We start from the raw sequence: 21,387 nt of genomic DNA on the forward strand, positions 1-21,387 counted from the left end.
TGCCTATATTAAAATGAATTTAAAAAATGGATTTTACAATTTCAGCTTTTCCATTCTGCATAAATGAAAATTATGGAAATTTGGACTTAGTTTTTTTTCTTTCATTTATTTTTTTCCACAATTACACCAAAAATTAAAAAAAAAATTACAAAAAATAATGAAATTTTACTGGAAAATCTGCATTTTCAGCTGAAAAAACGGCCTAAAAATATACCCTAAGTCCAACACCTCATTTCAAGTGTCCAGGTCCAGCGTCGAAACTTTTATGAATCGCGGACTTTCCTGTTCAAGAAAAAAAAAATTGGAAACATTAATATTATACTAAGTACGTACAATACAGTACTGCTATTGCACAAGGAGTGCTTTTACTCCCCCACTTGTGCAATAGCAGTACTCCATACGTATCATCGAAGCACCTGCAAAAACCACTGTGTGATGCCTGAGAATTCTTTGAGGCAACTCTCAGGACTGAACAGTTAGGGTCTTGATATCTCAAGTCAAAACATTTCACACAGGTGTTTCCGCAGGTGCAACGATAAGCTGTTGTTATCAAAACATTACACACAGTAGTAGTGCCAACAACTGGAAGTGTGAATGTAAATATAATTGCCTATTATGAAAATACACAGCCTGTTTCCAGTCATTCAACTGGGTCAGGAGTGGAAAGAATGAAGCCCGCATCTAGCAGCGAGGGCACGAACCGTGCTGGCTGCTGAAGCCTGTCGCACTGCTATGGGGCAATGGTTAATGACTGACAGATGAAAATGATACTGGAGAGTGTTGCTGAAATAAAAGCGACAAGGAAACCCAGGGTACCCAGAGAAAAACCTGTCCCGCCTCTGCTTTGACCAGCATGGAGTGACCACGATTTGAACCTCCGAACCCAACGGCGAGAGGCTGGCGCATGGCTTCCTGAGTGACGGAAGTTTTACAATTTGCATCCAGCTAAATGGTTAGCATGCTGGCCTTTGGTCACAGGGGTCCCGGGTTCAGTTCTCAGCAGGATCAGGAATTTTAACCGTCATTGGTTAAATACGGGGGGGGGGGGGGTGTGTGTATGAGTCATCTTAATCATCAATTCATCCCCCATCACAACGCACAGGTCGCCTACGGGAGTCAAATCAAAAGACCTGCACCTGGCGAGCCAAACGTAGTCTTCGGACACTCCGGCACTAAAAGCCATACGGCATTTCAATTTTACCAAAGTTTAAAATGGCACCATTATATCCTTGGTTCTGTTGGCACGAGATATTGAAAGGGCAAATGTTTATCATCCCTTCAACTACTGTAAGTCGTAAGAGATTTATTATCTCATTAGAGTAGGCCGCCTCTTTGCCAGTCTTTTAACATCGCAAAGATTTACCTGGTGTGAAAATGGGAAATGCCGGAAAACCATTTTTAGGGCTGTCCTGAACCCACCATCTCCCAAATGCAAGCTCACAGCTACGCAGTCCTAACCGCACGGCGAACTCGCTCGGTTAGAGTAAGTCTCTTGTACTCTTAAATGTCGAAAGACTGCACTGTTCATTCAAGCTTTCTGGGAGGTCCAAACACTACCAATTGATTTTGTAAAGATTTTATGATAATTTCTCCACATAGCCTGCCTGGTCCTACACCACGGTTAGCCAGTTTGAGTCCTGTTCATCAGGAAATAAATTACCATCAGGTGGGAGAGAGTTGGTAAACAATTTCTAATTGCTAGATTACGTGCCAAAAGCTTGGATTAAATTCTAAACCTCTCCACAATGCTCATACGGAGCGAGGGCATATGACACTGGTGATCCGTCCGTCGAATGGAGACGTTGAGCCCTGAGCAGGCCCCTTGGTGCTATTCAACAGAAGTAGGCTATGTGCCAGCACAGTGTTTCTCCCTTTCTACTATCACGTCATTCATTTCATGTCATTAGCTCCTCTGATGAGGTTGACGTCAGAAAGAGCAGCTGGTCGTAAAAGCTCTCTTAATACCAGGCCCCATAAAGAAACGGGGCACGGATTGGATATACGTGTTAATTGAACCAAAATTGGTACGTTGTTAAGCTCATTAACTTCAGGTTCACATTATCAGTACCATTTCCGATAACAACTGTTGAGCACTTCCAAGAGTTGGCAATACTACTACATAAAGAAATCCCAAACCATTTTTGAGAAGTATGGACAACTTTCTGATCACTGACTTGCACAACAAATTGGTAAGCCCCTATATTATATTCAAATTAACATCATCAATCACCACTAGGGGTGTCACCCAAGTGGCAGATTCCCTATCAATTGTTCACCCAGCCTTTTCTTAAACATTTGCAAAGAACTTGGAAATTTATCAAATATTTTCCTTGACAGATTACTCCAATCCCTTGCTCCTTGTCATATAAACAAATATTTGCCCCAATTTGTCCACTTGAATTGGAATTATATCTTCATATTATGATCTTTACTATTTTTTAAAAGCTCCGCTAAAGGTTTATTTATGATAAAGCTCCATCCTTGACTTATATCTACATATTATGATCTTTGCTATTTTTTAAAAGCTCCGCTAAAGGTTTATTTATGATAAAGCTCCATCCTTGACATAAGACCGAGGCAATACAAAAAATTTAGGGGAACATATTTTGTAACGTCTAGTATGTGAACGTTAATTTGGTAGATGGGGTTCCAATGGTCGTACAGCATACGTTGAGACCTTAGCTACTCAAGGTATGTCAAATCGAAGTTATACTCCATCTGTAGGCATAGCCATGCATTCAACTGTCAGGTGACCGCTCAAAACAAAATGAATAGCGGTGTGTCGTCGTGAGGAACACAGACTACTGCGGTCATTTGAGCAGTACGCAAACCAGCACATCGCATGAGACATCTTAACAAGGTTCAAGTCGCAAGAGCCATCACATTGATTCCGGAAGGATGATGTTGTGGATCTCAATCTCTCTCTGTCAGTTATTCAACGCTTGTAGAATCGCTACTTTGAGACAGGCCAGTTCACAAGGAGGGTCGGACAAGGTTGTGGACCCATGACAACCCCACAGGATGACCGGTATCTGACCATCTGTGCGTTGCGGCGTTGTTCAGCAACTGCAACAAGACCTCAGGAGGGTCACTGGAATCACGGTGTCTGACCAGACTGTAAGGAACAGGTTAAGAGAAGTGTCCTTACGATCCAGATGTCCTGTTAGAATGGCCCGTTTAACGCAGCAACATTGCGCAGCTTGCCTTCTGTTTACCCGTACCCACGTCAACGTGTATGGAGATGCCGTGGTGAGCAGCACATGCCAAATGTTGTCCAGGAAGGCGACCGATTCGGACAAGGTTCTGTGATGATGTGTGGTGGCATCAGTATTTATGGCCGTGCGGATCTTGTCGTTGTCCGTGGTAATCTTACCGCTGCGGGGTACATCGAGCAGATACTGTTACAGCATGTGTTGGTTGCTGCATACGGTGTTGGCCCTGAATTCGTACTCATGCAAGACAATGCCAGGGCTCATGTAGCGCGCATCACCAGAGCTGTCTTGCTAGAACTGGACATTCAAGAGATGGAATGGCCAGCAGTGAGCCCCGACCTTAATCCCATCGAGCATGTATGGGATAGGCTTGACAGAAGTGTTTGTGGGCGTCCTGTTCCACCACAGACTCTCCAAGACCTCAAAGAGGCTCTCATTGAGAAATGGGACCTGATACTGCAACGTGACCTCCGTCGACTTATACAGAGCATGCCACGTAGGTGCCAAGCTGTGATAAATGCTCGTGGAGGACATACACCATACTGAAGCTCTCCAACTGTGATCAAAATCCACCCTGGAGGACTGTTGTCACTTTGTTTTCACGCCTATTTGGACATTTCCGTTTGTGTTCTGAAGATGAATGCGAATCCATCGACGCCCTTTTGTATACTTCAATGGTAAAGAATAAAAGTTTAGTTGGTAATGTACCTAGGTGTGAGGTTTTGTTTTGTAGAGCATGGCGTACGGTCAAAAACATGTTCCCCTAATTGTGTAATATATGTTCTAACCCAAGAGCTAAATGAGAGAGAAAATAAATAAATTTGCCAAAGATTTTGATCGTACTTCCTTGGGGATCGAATATAATAAGTATATTTTTGTACCAAAGTGGTCCACAGAAGAACACAGTTAAAATTCTACATCCACACACTGCTTCAAGAAGGTTGTCCATACTTGCTATAAAATAATAAAATTCTCTTGAATACCTTCGTTATAATGGAGGAACATGAGGAAATGTTAGAAATACCTTTATAACGAACAAATAAATCAAGAGAACTTGAAGGACTGGACGGAAGCAAAACTGAAAGAAAGTCTGAAATCGGTCAGCACAAAGCACGGAAAGAGATTTCTCAAGTTATTCTTCCAACCAGATTTTAACTACAGAAACTCCATTCAAAGCACATTATTCTGTTTCCAAATCAAATTTTCTTAAAGCTCACGTTCTTATTATTTGGCAGGGCTACCAACAAAAGAGAGGGGGAAATGAAAAAATCAATGCTTGAAACATTACTTTTAAATAGGTTTCCTCTTTACTACAAGGAAATGAACTAGTCCGTCTATAATCTAGAGATAGCCCCTTTTATTTCAAATTATGATTTGGACAGACCTGTGATATCCTAAAACAGGGCTTTCATTATCATTTGCTAAGTGATCAACCAACGATAATAAGATTGTTCAACACGAGACTCATCCCATCAAATTATACTGCATCAGTGTATGAGAAAAATAACATTTAAATTCCCAGGTCTCAAAATCAATTACTTCAAAATATTCCTACAGAAAGCTATTTGCCACTTATATCTTCGGTTAAAACATCTAACCATTTTACGTTACCTGAAATCATAAATTGTTTATTTTCCTTTTCTGAACTCATCTTTCGATCAGCTTATCTAAGTCCCGGTCATTTTGTCTCTTTTTAGATATCCTATCGCACACATCGTTCAGCAGGTTGATCGACATGGCTTATGTTTCCACTCAACAACTAGGATATCCCTTTAAGACTTTTCCTCGTTCAGCACTATTTTGGACGTCATTACAACCTTGGATAAAAGTAGAAGAGTTACACCTACACCCAGAGGCCTTGTACAATCAAGTAGTGTCAACCAAACACACAATCTTACGTGCCGGGGCATATTTTATAAGTTCAACAACACTCTAGATGTTCAGCGAACTATTCTAAAGTGTCGTTGTCGCTTTATTTTAATTAGACATAAAGATTTTAAGCCAGCATTGTATTCTTCCTTACTGGACTTGCACGGTCCCACTTGACTTCTTTAAACAGACATTTCACCGTTATGTGTTTCATTCTTGGTTGTGTTTTTTTATCTTATTTTGATTTACTGAAGATGAACATTACATTGATTGAAACTAATCCAAAAATCTTTGAACGAGATAATGCTAATTAACCGCTTAAGCCGACTCGACTCGACGCATACGTGTACGGACGTACAGAACATACGCCAGGAGCGGTTTAACGAATACCTGTACGGACTAAGCTAGCGATGTTTTAGATGTACATGTGCGTGCCATCTGTTGGTTGTCAACGTGAACTTTTAGCATGGCTCACAGCACAGGGTATCATTCTATGCAGGGGATTATCTTCTACCTTAATGCGGCATTGTGTTGGCAAAAGAAGAATTTGTTTCATCAACTTCGACCGTTGTAAACAACATGGCGGTGTCCTCGGATGGTCTGTATTTATCTAATGTGATGAGAATAATCAGAGTGATAATGACAGTGTTAGTGATGATGATTGTGCACAGCAGGAATGATAGTAATACAAGTGAATGCTCACCCGAGTGGTCATGGACACCTGTTAATTCGAATTTTATTCCAACAAGAAAGTAATTAGGCATTTTGTTACTTTGCATGCCACTTTTTTGTATGTAGATACAACATCTGCATGATATGAACTGCACATCCACTTAACTTGAATAAAATCAGACAAGTCGTTTAGAAGTTATAGCAATGTTTGTGAGAGCATGTAAAATTGTGATATTTTTCTAAAATTTATTACCGATGTAGGGTAAACCTTGGCCAACTTTGAATACCGGCTTCAAGGGTTAATGTATTGATTAGGTAAATACAGTAAATACAGTAGATTACCAAATCTGTTCACTGATTGCAACAGGGCTTAATGATGTTCGGTATAATGTTCATGAGGAACTCCATGGTCTATCTGATGAAAGAAGTACAACAGTGTAGAGACATCATTGCATACAAAAACGTTGATGGATCTCCATTCATTATCCATCCAACAATCATATTCGAATCTCACACCAACCAACCAATGGAACTGCACTAAGAGAAAAACAGAGTGCACAATCCGACTGTCCCTCATTACTCTGAAAAACATAAAAGCAAGAGGACTGATTTTATCGGATGCATGGTCGGCACAAGGGAACCGTAAGATCCTTCTCTATAATTACCTTTTGCAAAGGTTGCATATTCCTAACAGTATAGGGTCTCTCTTATAAACCCAGACCGTCCAGCGGCGTTTCTACTCTCCGAGACCTAAGCATCTGTACGGGAGGTACGCACATAGTTCTTGACCTTGCACGTGTTCAGTTTGAATCTCAGTTGTTAACATGGTGAGACAGTTATCACTGCACACCGTATTTTCGTAGGTAGAAGTTATTTTAAGTACAAGTTGGTTCGACAGGTACGCGATGTGTTTGTTCAGTAGCAATTTCCTGAAGAAGTGCCACCTTCATGAGCACAGTTTCACGTAACTGTAAATAAATTTCAAACTATTGGCTCAGTGCTCAATAAAAAACATGTGCGCACACGAACAGTTTTAACAGAGGAACAGCTAGATGACATTGGTGCGAATCTTGTACGGTCACCAAATACATCACTCGCAAAATTAGCACAACCAGTAGGGGTTTCAGTTTCTTCTGCACACAGAGCTACAAAGCTGTTACACATCACACCGTACAGGTTTACATGGGCCCATTGTTTAAAACCTGCTGATCCAGCCACAAGGGTGAGATATTGTGAGTGGTATCTTGCATTGTTGAATGATCGTTTATTCGACCCATAGCTTGTGTTCTTTTCAGATGAGGCCTGGTTTCATCCTAATGGTCGTGTGAACAGTCATAACTCTCGCTATTGGTGTGCAGAAAATCCTAATGGTGTTTATTAAATCCCTCATTATGAAGGACGACAATTTGAGCATCTTTTATAAGGTAAGATTTTAACGTGAGATGGGCTGAGGCAGCTGCTGTAGCGCAGGGTACAAACACCGTGCGCTCGGTCTGGGTTTATAAGAGAGACCCTGAATTATGAAGAAAGTAGCCCTTTCAGCCCTTAAAGGATATATTGCAATACTCGGGCACCACCTACACAAACGATGTCTTCTTCCATTGCAAGCGGAAACAGACGATACCTCCACTACCGGATATAAACGCAAAACTTTCTGCAGCTTTAGCCATGTTTGTTAAAAGGACTGGCGTCTCCGAAGACCTTAAAAAGTAGTTAGTGGGACGTAAAGCAAATAACATTATTATTATAGTTAAAAGGACAGATTTGTGGACGTACTTTAAAACTGTAATGTTTCATTTATATTATACTATATGCAGACATTACACTCTTTGTGCAATGTGGCAGCCCTTGCTTTTAGTATATCCCCAGAAATCTTTTCAATTCCAGCTGCTTTTCTAGTTTTTAACTTTGACATCTCTTTGTTTTCATAGATACAGTAAATCTACTTCCTCCACCTGGATATTATCCTTACATACGGCTTTCTGTCGTTCGCAGATTAACCTGGTTACCATTTCTTGGTCACGCTTTCCATCATTCGGATTTCTTTGCCAGATAACATTTGAGATCATCCGAGACAATCCAGTCCTTTTCTGTGTCGCCCCCCACAAAGCTGATTATTTTATCAAATAACTTGGCATCAGCATCACCCCAAAAACATCAAGTTGCCTATTAATTTTACACATGCTACACATGCTTAACTTTTTCTTAGCTTACAAATTTTTCTTTCACCAATATGCACACCCCCCTTCTACTGAATCTCTCCTATCTTTATGATAAACTCTCCAGTTCTGGGAGAAAATTTTTTTGCATCCAAAATATCCTGGAAGTTTAGTGACGATGACTTATATTAATGAGCCAGTTTTTTACACGTCACCTGTCTTCAAGATACATTTGTGACATAAATAGTCAACATAATAGCTCTCCGCTATATCTGCCCAGCAGCAAACATCACGAACAACCTAGCACTGTTACAAGAATCACAGGCCGTTAACAGTCAATTTAATAAAATACAATGAACAAGTACTCACCATCATTTTAGAACTTCACGAATCTGGAGGTTCCAAGTCCATTCTGTTGGCAAGTGAGAGAAGACTTGCTGACCTACAACCCAAGAAATATTAGTTAGGCCTCTCGGATATGATAAAAAATCCATGTAAGGGTTTTTCACTCTATATTGCAGATTTAAGTACAGTCGAAACCGTTTACTGCAACTGTACCGGGAGGTACACCTCAACCCTGTGCATTTAAATGAAGCACCTTGAAGAACGCTATCTAACACATTAAGTTTGCAACAACTATTCCAAGAAGTTCTGATTTTTCTCCAGAGATGTCTCTATTAATAAACTGATGTCATGCACTCTGGTATAAAGTGGAACTACTAAAAATTTAAAGAAATTTTGTATTTATAGGTTTTCTAAACTGAATCAACTATTCTTTGTTTTTGATATTTCAAAGGTTGCAACACTTCTAACTCATCCCGCCAGCTTTGGAGTCTGGCCAATCAAAAATTTTGTGTATTTAATTTTCAGCCAATAACATGCTTCTTGTAACTTTTTGATTGTCTAATAAAATGTAGAGGGTGTGTCTGGACTTAGTCCAGAGCTTTCTCAAACCTTCCTCTCGGGTATAAAAGCTGCCGCTTGTTACCGTGTGTGTGTGTTAAGAGAGGAGGCGGAGGCCTCATCCATCGGCAAGAAGAACATCAGCTAAGGTAATGACCACCATTTTTCTAACTCTGTAGGTATCTCTGCCAGCTAATTCGAGGAGAAGGTTTCCAATCTTTAGTAATGCAACTGCAAAATTCCTAAAATATAAATTTTTCTTTCTTCTCTTGTAAAAGTTCAACTAGTCTATAGCACTTGACTAAAATCCGGGAATAGAGTGCGTTACCCTCTCGAATTCCCCTTCAATTTAATCGGGAGGTGACTACGATTTTGTAACTGTTTTCACTATTGTAAACTGTAACTTATCTTGTTTAGGATTAGCCTCTGTATTGTCGGGCTGTTCCAAAACAGCACAATGAAGAGCAGAAGCGCAATAATATGAGAATCTGTCAGAGCATGGAATGGAAGCATCCCGGATCCCCAGGCAAAAAGAAATTCAAGAGTCAACCTTCTGCAGGAAAAATTATGCCAATCCTCGAATGTATATTCAGTCCTCAGCCTTAAGGCTGGTTGGATCCTCAACAGCTCCGCTATCAGCTGTCATAGATGGCCTAGGCATCACTGAAGAGGCATACTAGGGAAATGAGAAGAGAGGTAGTTTCCCGTTGCTTTCCTCACCGAGCCAGAAGTCTGCCAAGCCCACTGAAATGCATGCATCAACCGACCCTAAGAGCAACATTTTCACACCATTCATAGCAGGGACTGGCTGCATAAGGAATGGCATTACTAGCATCGCTCATACCTCAGTCACTTTCATGTTCTCAAAGCCAAGGATAAGACTAAGACAGGTCAATGAAAGTAACAAAATTGCTCTAGCCTATACCAGAAGACAGTGCACTGTAAATACTAGGTCCCGTCAGCAAAGACATAATCCTGGAATATTACCAGGAAAAAGGGGAAGCAGTAAACAGGAACGTTACTGTGATATGCTAGTAAACAAGCTGAAACCTGCAATTAGCAATAAACTCAGAGGTCGATTGTCAGAAGGAGTCCTTTTGTTGCATGACAATGTGCATCCACATACTGCCGCCCACACCGCTAAAACTCTTCAGATGCTGTGTTTCGAGGTGTTTCCTGCGTACAGTCCCTATCTTGCCCCGTCAGATTACCATATGTTCGGTCCACTTAAAAATACTCTGAGAGGCCGTCGATTCAGCTCTGATCAACAGGTGAAGGAAGCGGTGCATATGTGGCTTGCTACGCAACCAAAATCCTTTTTTTCAGTGGGTATAAGAAAGCTTATGAAACAGTGGACCATGTGCACTGAAAAATGATATCAATAAAAAGTGTGTACTCTCCTTGTAATAACTTATAAAAATTGATTGGAGATAGTTATTGACTTGCCCTTATAAATGTGTGGAATGATTGGGAATACTTCCGGTAAGTGAAAGATCCTGTAATTCTTTATTAGGAAAAGTTATTGATGAGGGGCAATTCTCCCTGGAGAAATCTAAAACTGTTCAGGTAGACTGCGTGGCATTGGACTGGGCTAAAGCTTTTGACCTAATCCCGCATATTAAAATTAAGACGGATGAATATCAGGGAAAGTGTACTGGCATGGCTGTGGTCATTTCTCGACGGTCGAATTCAGCGTGTTGTGTTTGATGGAGTTCGATCCACGACTGTTAAAGTAACCTTAGGAATATGTCAAGGGACTGTCTTGGGACCTTCGTTATTTAATTCATTCGCCTCCGATTTACCTAAATGTGTGACCTCAACCATGGCTCAGTACGCTGATGACACAGTAATGAACAGGGATATACAATTGTCTGAAGTTACAGTCAGGCTTGGACACTATAGCGGTGTGGTGTAACCTCAACGGTCTCAACATTAATCCTGCCAATGTAAATATATTAGGTTAAGTAGGTCTCGAAACACAATAGAATGTATATATAACATTAAGGAAGTGAGATGCAAAACTGCCAGAAGTCTCCATGTGAGCAAGTTGAATGCCACACCTGGCACTAGTGAGACCTATACTAACGTATGATCTACCTACTTAGTATTGTACCATTACAGCTAAACTTCGCAAACTAGAAGGAATCCAATGTCGCGCTGAACGACTAATTAAAAAGAACAGCTCCCGTCAATCGCCTACTTGTGCAAACAAAGCAACGTCACCATCTTACACAAGTCCCTCAAGTGTCTTACAGCCCCCTTTGTGTGAACTGAGTCCTACAAACTAGGTTTCTTTGCTCATTCAGCACGGCTTTGGGACGAGCTCCTCGCCAACATGAAATGTAAATATTAGAGCTGTTGATCGATTAAAAATGTTGATTGGTTAACAAAATGGCTTTAATCGGTTGATTCATAGAATTTTAATCGGGTCCACACAGTATCTTTAATAGCTTTATTCTTAATCGTAGATGTGGGCCACACACCGAAAATTGTCGTACTTTGCTCTCTCAACTCCTAGAACAATATATCTTGCATTGTTGGTGGAAACAGTGAAAACTTTGCCTTCCAAACCCCGTTCAAGAACTACATCTTCAAACTCTTCTGTCCAGTTAGCGGCAATGTGGTTTTCTTTAACATGTTGTAATGTTGAATTACGATATTCCCCATCTGAATCAATCCAGTGAGCTGTAACCTCTGAGTATCTATGGTTATATGTGGAACACCAAAAATCCCCCATGAGATTAACAAACTCTGCTTTTTTCATTCATCTAATAATTTTTATCTCTCTACGTCATAACAACTTGTCTTCTTTTTTTTACCATGTCTCTAGAGGGAAGATGGTACATGAGAAATGAGAGCTTCCCATAAAACTTCTTCAATACCACGATCAGAAACTGTAACATGCATAAGTGAGGCACTATTACTTGGACCATATTTAACCCATACATTGGGAAACTACTTCTGTATTTGGTACACCTGTTTAATTGACGTCATTCTACTGTTTCAACTTATTCAAATATGTGATATTTAATTGTTGTGTCCTTGCTTGGATACGGCAATTTGCCTCTCAAAACTGAATACTTGCACGCATGCGTAGAAGCAGCGTCTTGGCCAACCGAACTCGCTCTGGCTCACTAGCTGTGTGTCCTTGTTCGAACATGGATGTGCGTTTGTGTGTGTCCTTAGGAACACATGTTGTGTTCGGCACAATGCGTTTAATTCTATGCTCTGTACTCCAGCGTAGACTAAGTTAGTTTAAGTATGTATGATGTGGCTTTTCTAAATTTTAAAATCGGCTGTGTGCTGTGGTGGTGAGAGCATTAGCAATAATATTTGGATTATCTTCTTTATTTTCGTCTTGGCTGATGTAAGTAATCTCATATTCATGTCTTTCTTCCTTGTATTCTACTACCCGGTGGATTAATTCAAGAACATTTTACCTCAAGCTTTACTCAATTACATACATCTTGAAAAATTCCATTATGGTGTCTGCCCAAGCCACTGATGATGCCATGGGAAAAGAAATTACCTATTGTTTGTTTGATATAATCTAAAAAAAAAAAACAAAGAAATTATAGTCGTCGAGTTTCACTCAAAATTAAATACAAGAATTATTACATGGATGAACTATTCACCTACTTAATTCTGTACTTGATATCTGGATACTGTTCTCCGACAAAACTTGTAAAATATGCGTTTATTTGCATCCACTCTTCAAAAATTGATTTGAATCATTCAAAATTGTAAATTAGTCTTATTTTTTTGTGAAGGCAGAGTTTTTTTTGGAGGGGGGGGGGGGGTGAGTAACTGTGGTGATTTTGGAATCGCAAATATGTGGGCCTAAGAATGTAAAGTTTACTATATAAGTATTTTTATTTTATTGAGGCTCTTGCTTGAGATTGGTATTTTCTCCTGATTTCCTTTTAGGGCATCTTTCTTCTTATTCTTGTTAGTGATGGGTTTGTTCCTTTTCTTCTTCTTCTTCTTCTGGAGTTGGGTATTTTAATTCTACCTCATAAGGCCATCATATCGCTTCCAACAACAAAATATACAAACAGGAGAAGGGGTTGGCTATGGGTTCCCCAGCGTTGGGTATTCTGGCGAATATTTACATGGACTATTTGGAATCAAATAAAATAATTGAGAAAATTCAAGGATTAATCAAATGGTTAAGATATGTGGACGACGTTTTCATTATTATAGATGAAAAAGAAGTAGGTCCAGTAGAAGTATTAAGATGGGTGAACGAAATAGACAGATATAAAATTTACAATGGAGTCAGAGGAAGGAGGATCGCTGAACTACTTAGACGTCAAAATTATGAGAAATGGGAGGGAATTAGAGTACCAGGTTTTTAGAAAAGAAACGACCACTAGCACTATTATTAGGAAGGATTCCAATCACCCAGGGCAGCAGAAAAAGGCAACATTTTACAGTATGATCAGTAGGGCCCTTAAATTCCCCTTTAAAAGACAAGCTATCGAAAAAGAGATGAATACTATATATGAGATTGCAAAGAGAAATGGATATACGAAGAAATATGTAAATAAAAATAAAGAGCAAGTTAATAAATAAATAGAGATCAACTTTGGAAAAAGAAAAGAAAGAAAGGAAGAGTATAGCGGTAATAACATTCCACAACAGACACTCATACGGAATAAAAAAGATTTTTAGCAAAAAGGGCATTGATATTATGTTTAAGAAAAACAACAATAATAAGAGAATTTTTTTCAATTCATATAAGGTTAATAGGTCCAGTAGGTTCAATAAATCAGGAGTATATTGCATCAAGTGCCAAAGTTGTGGAAAGAAATATATTGGACAATCAGGGAGGAGTTTGGAGACGAGATACAAGGAGCACGTGAATGCAGTAAGACACAAAAGGTTCTCAGCAACGGGTGAACACATGGAAGAGTACAATCATAATTTTACGGAAATAGATAAAGATATGGAAAAAACTGCACACAACCACGAAAGGAAAATTAATTGATGCTCTAGAGAAAATAAGTATATATATTGACCAGAGAAGCAATAATGAAAATAATTTAAATGAACCGCTGAATGAAATAAATTCAATGTACAGATTAGCATACAATCATATAAGGAAGAAGAAGAGAAAAAGAGAATAGAAATAGTTCCAGTCATTGACATGCTTCCCCTCCCTGCCCTGCCCTACATTACATAACCAACAGCATAGCGACAAGTAGCAGCTTGTCTTGTAAGGTAATTGACAGCAAGCAAAGAGCAAGAACATGTTTGTTTGATTCAGACTAATGTAATGATATTTTAATTTGTGGACAAATTTGGTAACCAGCTGAAACTGAAGTAAGTAAAATAAAATTCTCTAATCATCTGTGATGTCGTCCTTTTCGTAAAAAAAAAAATGTCGCTAAAAGTTGGTTTGTTGGTTGTTTATTTTATTTTAAAGGAATCTGACGGTTAAAATCGCTATTATGGTAATTACGTAATGGGCAGCATAGTGACAAGTAGCAGCTTGTCTTGTAAGGTAATTGACAGCAAGCAAAGGACATGTTTGTTTGGTTTAATTTGTGGATAAATTTGGTAACCAGTTGAAATGAAGTAAAAAATATAATTCCTCAATCATCTAAGTTGTCGTCTTTTTCATAAAAAATGTCTCTAAAAGTTGGTTTTGTTGGTTATTTATTTTAAAGGAATTTCACAGTTAAAATGGCTAGCATGGTCGAACGGGATTAAGAGGAGGAAATTCCAATTTATGTGAAAGATCTCAGAAATATAGCAGTAAGTTAATCAACAATTACTGGAATAGAAATTTAAATATATTTTCTTTTTTTAGGACTTAAGGAAAGGAGAAATTTCAAGAAGAGAGCAGAAAATATTTTAAATTCAACATATAGTGACTTAACTTAATAGGTGTTATTTATTTTATAAATTGAAAATTATTCTATTTTAAAGTGTTTTACTCAATTACAAAGTAAATGTCAACTTAGACACAAAGAAACATTTTATTTCTTTTTTAGATGTAAATAAGGACGTAAGTTCCAAGAGCAGGGCAGATTTTAAAATTTAGCATATAGTGACTAATTTAATAGGTTTTATTCATTTATGATTTTCTATTTTAAAGTTTGTAATAAAGTGCACTAGCCATGCGTCTTGGTGGATGTGCTCTTTACCAACTGATGAGCCCAACTTAGCACACTGGGGCAAAATGCTGGCAACCAGGAATGAGTTAGCTGGAAAATTTATAATGTCCAATAACAGACCATTTCTATATAAATTTACTCATTCAGGACAAATATTTCAGGTTCCCTATGGGAATCAATATATCATCTGATGGCCAGGCAGGCATCAATTTTTGGTAATGAGACAAAGTCTCTCATAGTCCACTGGCACTGCCGGTGGCTCCAAGCAGCCTACACAGTGGCCTCCACAGTATACACTAGCCATGCGTTTCGGTGGGTGTGCTATTTACCAACTGATGAGCCCAACTTAGCACAATGGGGCGAAACGCTGGCAACCGGGAATGAGTCACCTGGAAAATTTATAATGTCCAATAACGGACCATTTATATTGGTATTACATGTACAATAATTAAGTATAATAAAATATGTAAAGTATAGACAAGGGAAGAAAGTGTTCTATAGAAATCCAAGGGCACCTTATATTAAATTCAATAACCAAGATTTTGTTCTCTGTTATATCAGATGATGAGGTATGGAAAAATTTAATCATAACCTTCTAAAGCATTTCTTGTAATTATTATCACCGTGGTATATAGAGAGTTGAAATTTGATTCTCCTAATTCTTTATTTTACCTTTTCTTTGCCACTCACAATTCTGATTCACATCAGTGTTTTGTTTTTATTTCTCCCCATTTTTACTAGGGTAGTTTTTCTTTTCTTTTTCTTTTTTTAGGGGATGCTTTGTTATGCAGGCCTTGCCTCGTGTTAGTAAGCTTGAATGATAATCTTGATTCATTTTGTGATTTTCTTCTACAATTTTAGGTGGAATACTCCAATTTTCTTTTATGTTAAGTGATTATCATTTGGGAATGTGTTACTATGATTATGTATTTAATCATTTTAATTTGAAAGGTTAACTAGGTTGAAACAAGTTTCAACTTTCAGTAAGGTCTTGTCTCCACTTAAACTGCATATTTAATTAGAACATTGTTTGCATCCAATTAACTGAATATTTATTATTAAAAAACTATTTTAAATGATTTATTTCCTGTTAAGTATTTATAATTAGAGGTATTTTTAATATAGATTTAATATGATGAAAATCAAGACTTCAAATTTACGATGTGCTAAGCGGGAAAACGTGTTAATGAGGAAAGCACTAACGAGGTTTCACTGTACCACTCAACATAAAATACATTTCTACCTTCTGAATGGAATGCGAAATACAAACACACACAGGCTTGGTACTTGTTACACACACTGGTTACTTGTCAAGTGTTTTGTTTCCTTATGAATTCAGTCCTTTTATTTGTATGTTTTTTTGTTTTTTTTTAATGGGTGGCTTCCAAATTTTATTTACTTAAATTACTGAGGCCAAAGTAAGTTGAATTTGTTGCTTGTTCTGGTGTTTTTCTTATTTGTGCCCTGTTTTGCTTTTGTGGGTGTTCCTTGTGCCAGTACAGAAACAATGATGACCATCCTACTATCCTGCACGATCCACTTTACTAGTTTATTCGTAAGTTCACTTTCATTATTAGAAGACACAGGCTTCACTATTAGGTGATCCAAAGTTGACTGAGAAGATAAAGTAGAAGAGACATTGATAGATGCAGATACACTCTGGAAGGGGTGAATACGTTCAGGATGATATTGAAGACTAGTTGTACTTTCAGCATAACTGAAAGATTTTCCACGTGTTACGTCGAAACCGAAAATCTACCCGATATAACGGAATTCGTCAGATAGTTACACAGGTGATGACTTTTATTATTTTCCACAAACTTAAAACTTTATTTACATCATTATTTCTTATACAAAAACAAAACTGTTCTCAAAACCAAAGAGTACAAAATCTGGTGGGTGCATTCCATTTAGTCTCTGGATGTAACATACCTCCCACCTTTTGGTTTTCTTTATTCCCCTGTTAACAGAAAACCAAAATGAACCAATAAAAGAATCTGACAATCATTTCGCCTACACAGTTTTAACAAGACAAGAACTTATCACAAAACTTAAGTCCTATATTGTACAGGGAGTTTCACCAAACGTCCACTTTTCGTTTTTACTTCATCTTTTACAGCAGAAATAACACTTTCCTGCTCATTATCTCCATCATCTTCCACTTGTAAGGTATCCTGCGATAAAGTAATCTCCAGTGGGTACAAACGTTGAATGGGCCTGATAATTTGAGAAAACTTGGAAAATCTTCTTAGGTACCAGGCATCTCCATTCTCCGCTGAGGAATTGATCAGTGATGAAGATATTTTTCTTCTCTCTTGTTTGATGATGTCATAATCCACGTTGACCTCTGATGTCGGCCATTCCCCTTCTGCCAACTTCAACCAGTGAGGACCCTCCCACCATCTGGAGTCTATAAGGACTTCTACGGAAGAGCCTCGAGATGGAAGGTCAGCTGGATTCTGCTCCCCAAGAACATGCCTCCAGTCTTCTTGTCTCGTCAGAGATCTAATCTCCTTCACTCGAGTGTTCACAAATACTCCCCATGACTCATCTCTCTTGGTCCAATACAATGCCGCTGAAGAGTCCGTCCAATAAAACTAGGAGACGTTCAAGTTCAGACTTTCTCTGACCAAGTTTGCTAGTTGACTACCAATACAACATGCCAGGAGTTCCAATCGCGGCATCGACATTTCCTTCAGTGGTGAAACTCTTGTCTTTGCCATGATCAGCTGAACAGAAACAATCTCTTCAGTACCGGTACAGCTTCGTATGAAGACAGCTGCAGCATAAGCACTCCAGCTGGCATCACAAACTGTATGTAAACCCCAGGTTTGTTCAGACCTGCTTACTACGAAATGTCTCGGTATTTTCACTTCAGAAAGTCGCCAAACTTCAGCTTCCCATTTTCTAAACTTCTTCTGTACATCCTCTGGCAATGGATCATCCCACCCCATCTTTGAATTCCAGCTATCCTGAATGAGAAGTTTAGGGAATAAGGTCAGAGGACATGAAAAACCAATGGGATTAAAAATCCTCTGAGCAGATGACAAGATTTTTCTTCGTGTAACACATCCAGTCTCATTTTGAGGCCTCACATCACAGTACAATACATCTTCTTCCTTGTCCTATAATAATCCAAGAACAGGAGAAATCTTCTCAAACATATTCCCTTTTCCCCTTGAGGTGCATTCCCAGCCATGTAGTTCAAATCTGGCTCCTGAAAGTAGTTTCATAGATTTCTCAACAAATTGGGTCATTTCCTCCTCTGAATCAGGGGAAGTTACGCAGTTGTCGACACTGAATGAGCTTTTTAATAGTTGTGCTGTTTCTTGCAGTTCAGGAGGGCTGTTTTCTAAATGGAGATCAAGAACAGCACCCAACAAGAATGGACTACACTTGAGCCCAAATACAACTCGTCGATGTCGGAATATCTTGAATTTTTTCATGGAGGAATCCTACCACCATAGGAATCTCAAGAAATCTCTGTCTTAAGGAACAACAGAAATTTGCAGAAAGGCCCTTTTTATGTCCGAAATTACTCCAATTTCACGATGGCGAAACCTGATCAGAATAGGTGGAATTTGTTGCAGCAGATCTGGTCCTTTCTCCAGGCACTCATTCAGAGATGGACTTTCCTTCCCCCTGCAAGAAGAATCAAATACGGGTCTTAACGGTGTGGTTGAATTTTCTTTGAATACACCTCTGTGAGGTAAATAGTGACCTTTATTTTCAAGGTCTTGAAAGGGTACCTCTTCAATCACCCCTTCTTGAAGCCAATCCTGAAACACAACATTGTATTCCTGATACTTGTTGCCACTCAACAGTTTATTAGTTGTCGTCCTGCACCTCTTCTCAGCAATTTCCAAATTGTCGCAGAGCTCCTCAGATACCTCATTCCATGGTAGATGGACTTCGTAACGGCCATCCTCGTCGATTGAGACAGTCTTCTTAAAATGATCCAAGGTAGCCATTTCTATTTCTTTCTTCGATGTCTTCTCAGCAGGATCCCTAATTCTCAGGGTGTCCAACTTCCATAAATCAGTGATTGCAGTGTTTAAAGTCCGTTAGGTTCTCTATGGGAATCAGCATCTACGTTATTTGATGGCCAGGCAGGCATCTATTTTTGGAAATGAGACAGCTCTCATAGTGCATTGGCACTGCTGGTGGCTTCAAATAGCCTATGCAGTGGCCTCCACGGTATGCACTAGCCTTGCGTCTTGGGTGGTGTGCTAAGTCCCAACTAACGAGCCTAACTTAGCACACGAAGGCAAAACGCAGGCAACCAAGAATGAGTTAGCTGGAAAATTTATAATGTCCAATAACGGACCATTATATTGGTATTATAAATTTACTCATTCAGGACAAATATTTTAGGTTCTCTATGGGAATCAGCATCTACGTTATTTGATGGCCAGGCAGGCATCTATTTTTGGAAATGAGACATAGCTCTCATAGTGCATTGGCACTGCTGGTGGCTTCAAATAGCCTATGCAGTGGCCTCCACGGTATGCACTAGCCTTGCGTCTTGGGTGGTGTGCTAAGTCCCAACTGACGAGCCTAACTTAGCACACGAAGGCGAAACGCAGGCAACCAAGAATGAGTTAGCTGGAAAATTGATAATGTCCAATAACGGACCATTATATTGGTATTATAAATTTACTCATTCAGGACAAATATTTTAGGTTCTCTATGGGAATCAGCATCTACGTTATTTGATGGCCAGGCAGGCATCTATTTTTGGAAATGAGACATAGCTCTCATAGTGCATTGGCACTGCTGGTGGCTTCAAATAGCCTATGCAGTGGCCTCCATGGTATGCACTAGCCTTGCGTCTTGGGTGGTGTGCTAAGTCCCAACTGACGAGCCTAACTTAGCACACGATGGCGAAACGCAGGCAACCAAGAATGAGTTAGCTGGAAAATTTATAATGTCCAATAACGGACCATTATATTGATGGGATTCTAAGCGATCGTAGAGCTTTAGGAGAGTTAGTCTTTGTGTTGAAGAAACATTTTGAATCACAAGTCCAAGTAGTTCGCGAACATAAAATTCTACGAGTAATTCTTCTTTTCCGAATCTACTTTTAAGGCACTGAACTGCACTATCATAATTTTTAGCTGTTGGAGGGAAACTAGTTACCACCTCCCTAGCCCTACTTCCTTCAACAGTACATTGGATCAAATATTGAAATTTATCTTGTTTTTCTACGTCTGAGTCGTCATAAATTTGACGGAACTGACTCCAAAACCCTAACCAGTCCCTAACCTCTCCGGAAAATTTTCGAAGTTCGATTTTTGGCAGTTTGAGCTTTTTCTGTGAGAAACCTGCGAAACCATCACTCGATATTTAATTTCCTTCATTTGTACGTTGTGATAATACAACACACTCCATTCTGTGACGAGCTTCATCTACTTTATCACGATATTCATTCACTTTATCGTATTCATTTGTGTATCGTTCTTCGTCACTGTCGTCGAGAAGCAGTTCTAATATTTTCTCATCGGCATCCTTCAGTTCATTTTCTAGTCGTTCTAGTTTAGTAAAATGCAATCTTACCTTGTTGGGGTCTGTTTCCGCCATCACCGCATCGTATGTTTTTGTGAACATCGCACGTATTGGTTTTCGCGATTTAGTCAACGTATCCATTTCAAATTACTACTTTGTTCACGTCCTGTCACGGTCACCACTAATGTTACGTCGAACCCGAAAATCTACCCGATATAACGGAATTCGTCAGATAGTTACACAGGTGATGACTTTTATTATTTTCCACAAACTTAAAACTTTATTTACATCATTATTTCTTATACAAAAACAAAACTGTTCTCAAAACCAAAGAGTACAAAATCTGGTGGGTGCATTCCATTTAGTCTCTGGATGTAACACCGCATTTCACAATAAATCACTACTGATCTGCAGTTAGGGCAGTCGCCAGGTGGCAGATTCCCTATCTGTTGTTTTCCTAGCCTTTTCTTAAATGATTGCGAAGAAATTGGAAATTTATGGAACATTTCCCTTGGTAAGTTATTCCAATCCCTACCTCCCCTCCCTATAAACAAACATTTGTCCCAATTTGTCCTATCTTCATATTGTGATTTTTCCTACTTTTAAAGACACCACGCAAACTTATTCGTCTACTAATGTCATTCCATGCCATCTCTCCACTCACAGCACGGAACATACCACTTAGGCATAAAATCTCAATGCTAATTTAATTAAACCACCTATTCAATACTTTCCACATTTTATGTGGTTTGAATCTACATGAATGTATGTAGACTTATGAGGTACATGTTTCACCCATTATTTGGGCATCTTCATCCCGTAAACAACCTTTAGGTCAAGGTTCGGGACCTTTTTAACCATATATAGTATAATATATAAACGTTAATAATCTCATAAGACTAACTTAACATGCCAGGATAATTATTTTAAAAATGTGAACAATGC

General features: G+C 39.0%; 1 long non-coding RNA gene across 1 annotated transcript in view; it reads right to left on the reverse strand.

Moving 5' to 3' along the window:
• Positions 1-172: 172 nt before the first annotated feature.
• LOC137502372 (uncharacterized) overlaps positions 173-21,387 on the reverse strand; it is a 33,262-nt gene continuing 12,047 nt past the window's right edge. The window contains exons 3-4 of the long non-coding RNA XR_011018751.1: positions 8,282-8,354; positions 173-282 (exon numbers count right to left, since the gene is read on the reverse strand). This is a non-coding gene — a long non-coding RNA (uncharacterized lncRNA). The remainder of the gene's footprint in view (positions 283-8,281; positions 8,355-21,387) is intronic.

Source organism: Anabrus simplex, chromosome 10, assembly GCF_040414725.1.
Source record: "Anabrus simplex isolate iqAnaSimp1 chromosome 10, ASM4041472v1, whole genome shotgun sequence".
Taxonomy (NCBI): domain Eukaryota; kingdom Metazoa; phylum Arthropoda; class Insecta; order Orthoptera; family Tettigoniidae; genus Anabrus; species Anabrus simplex.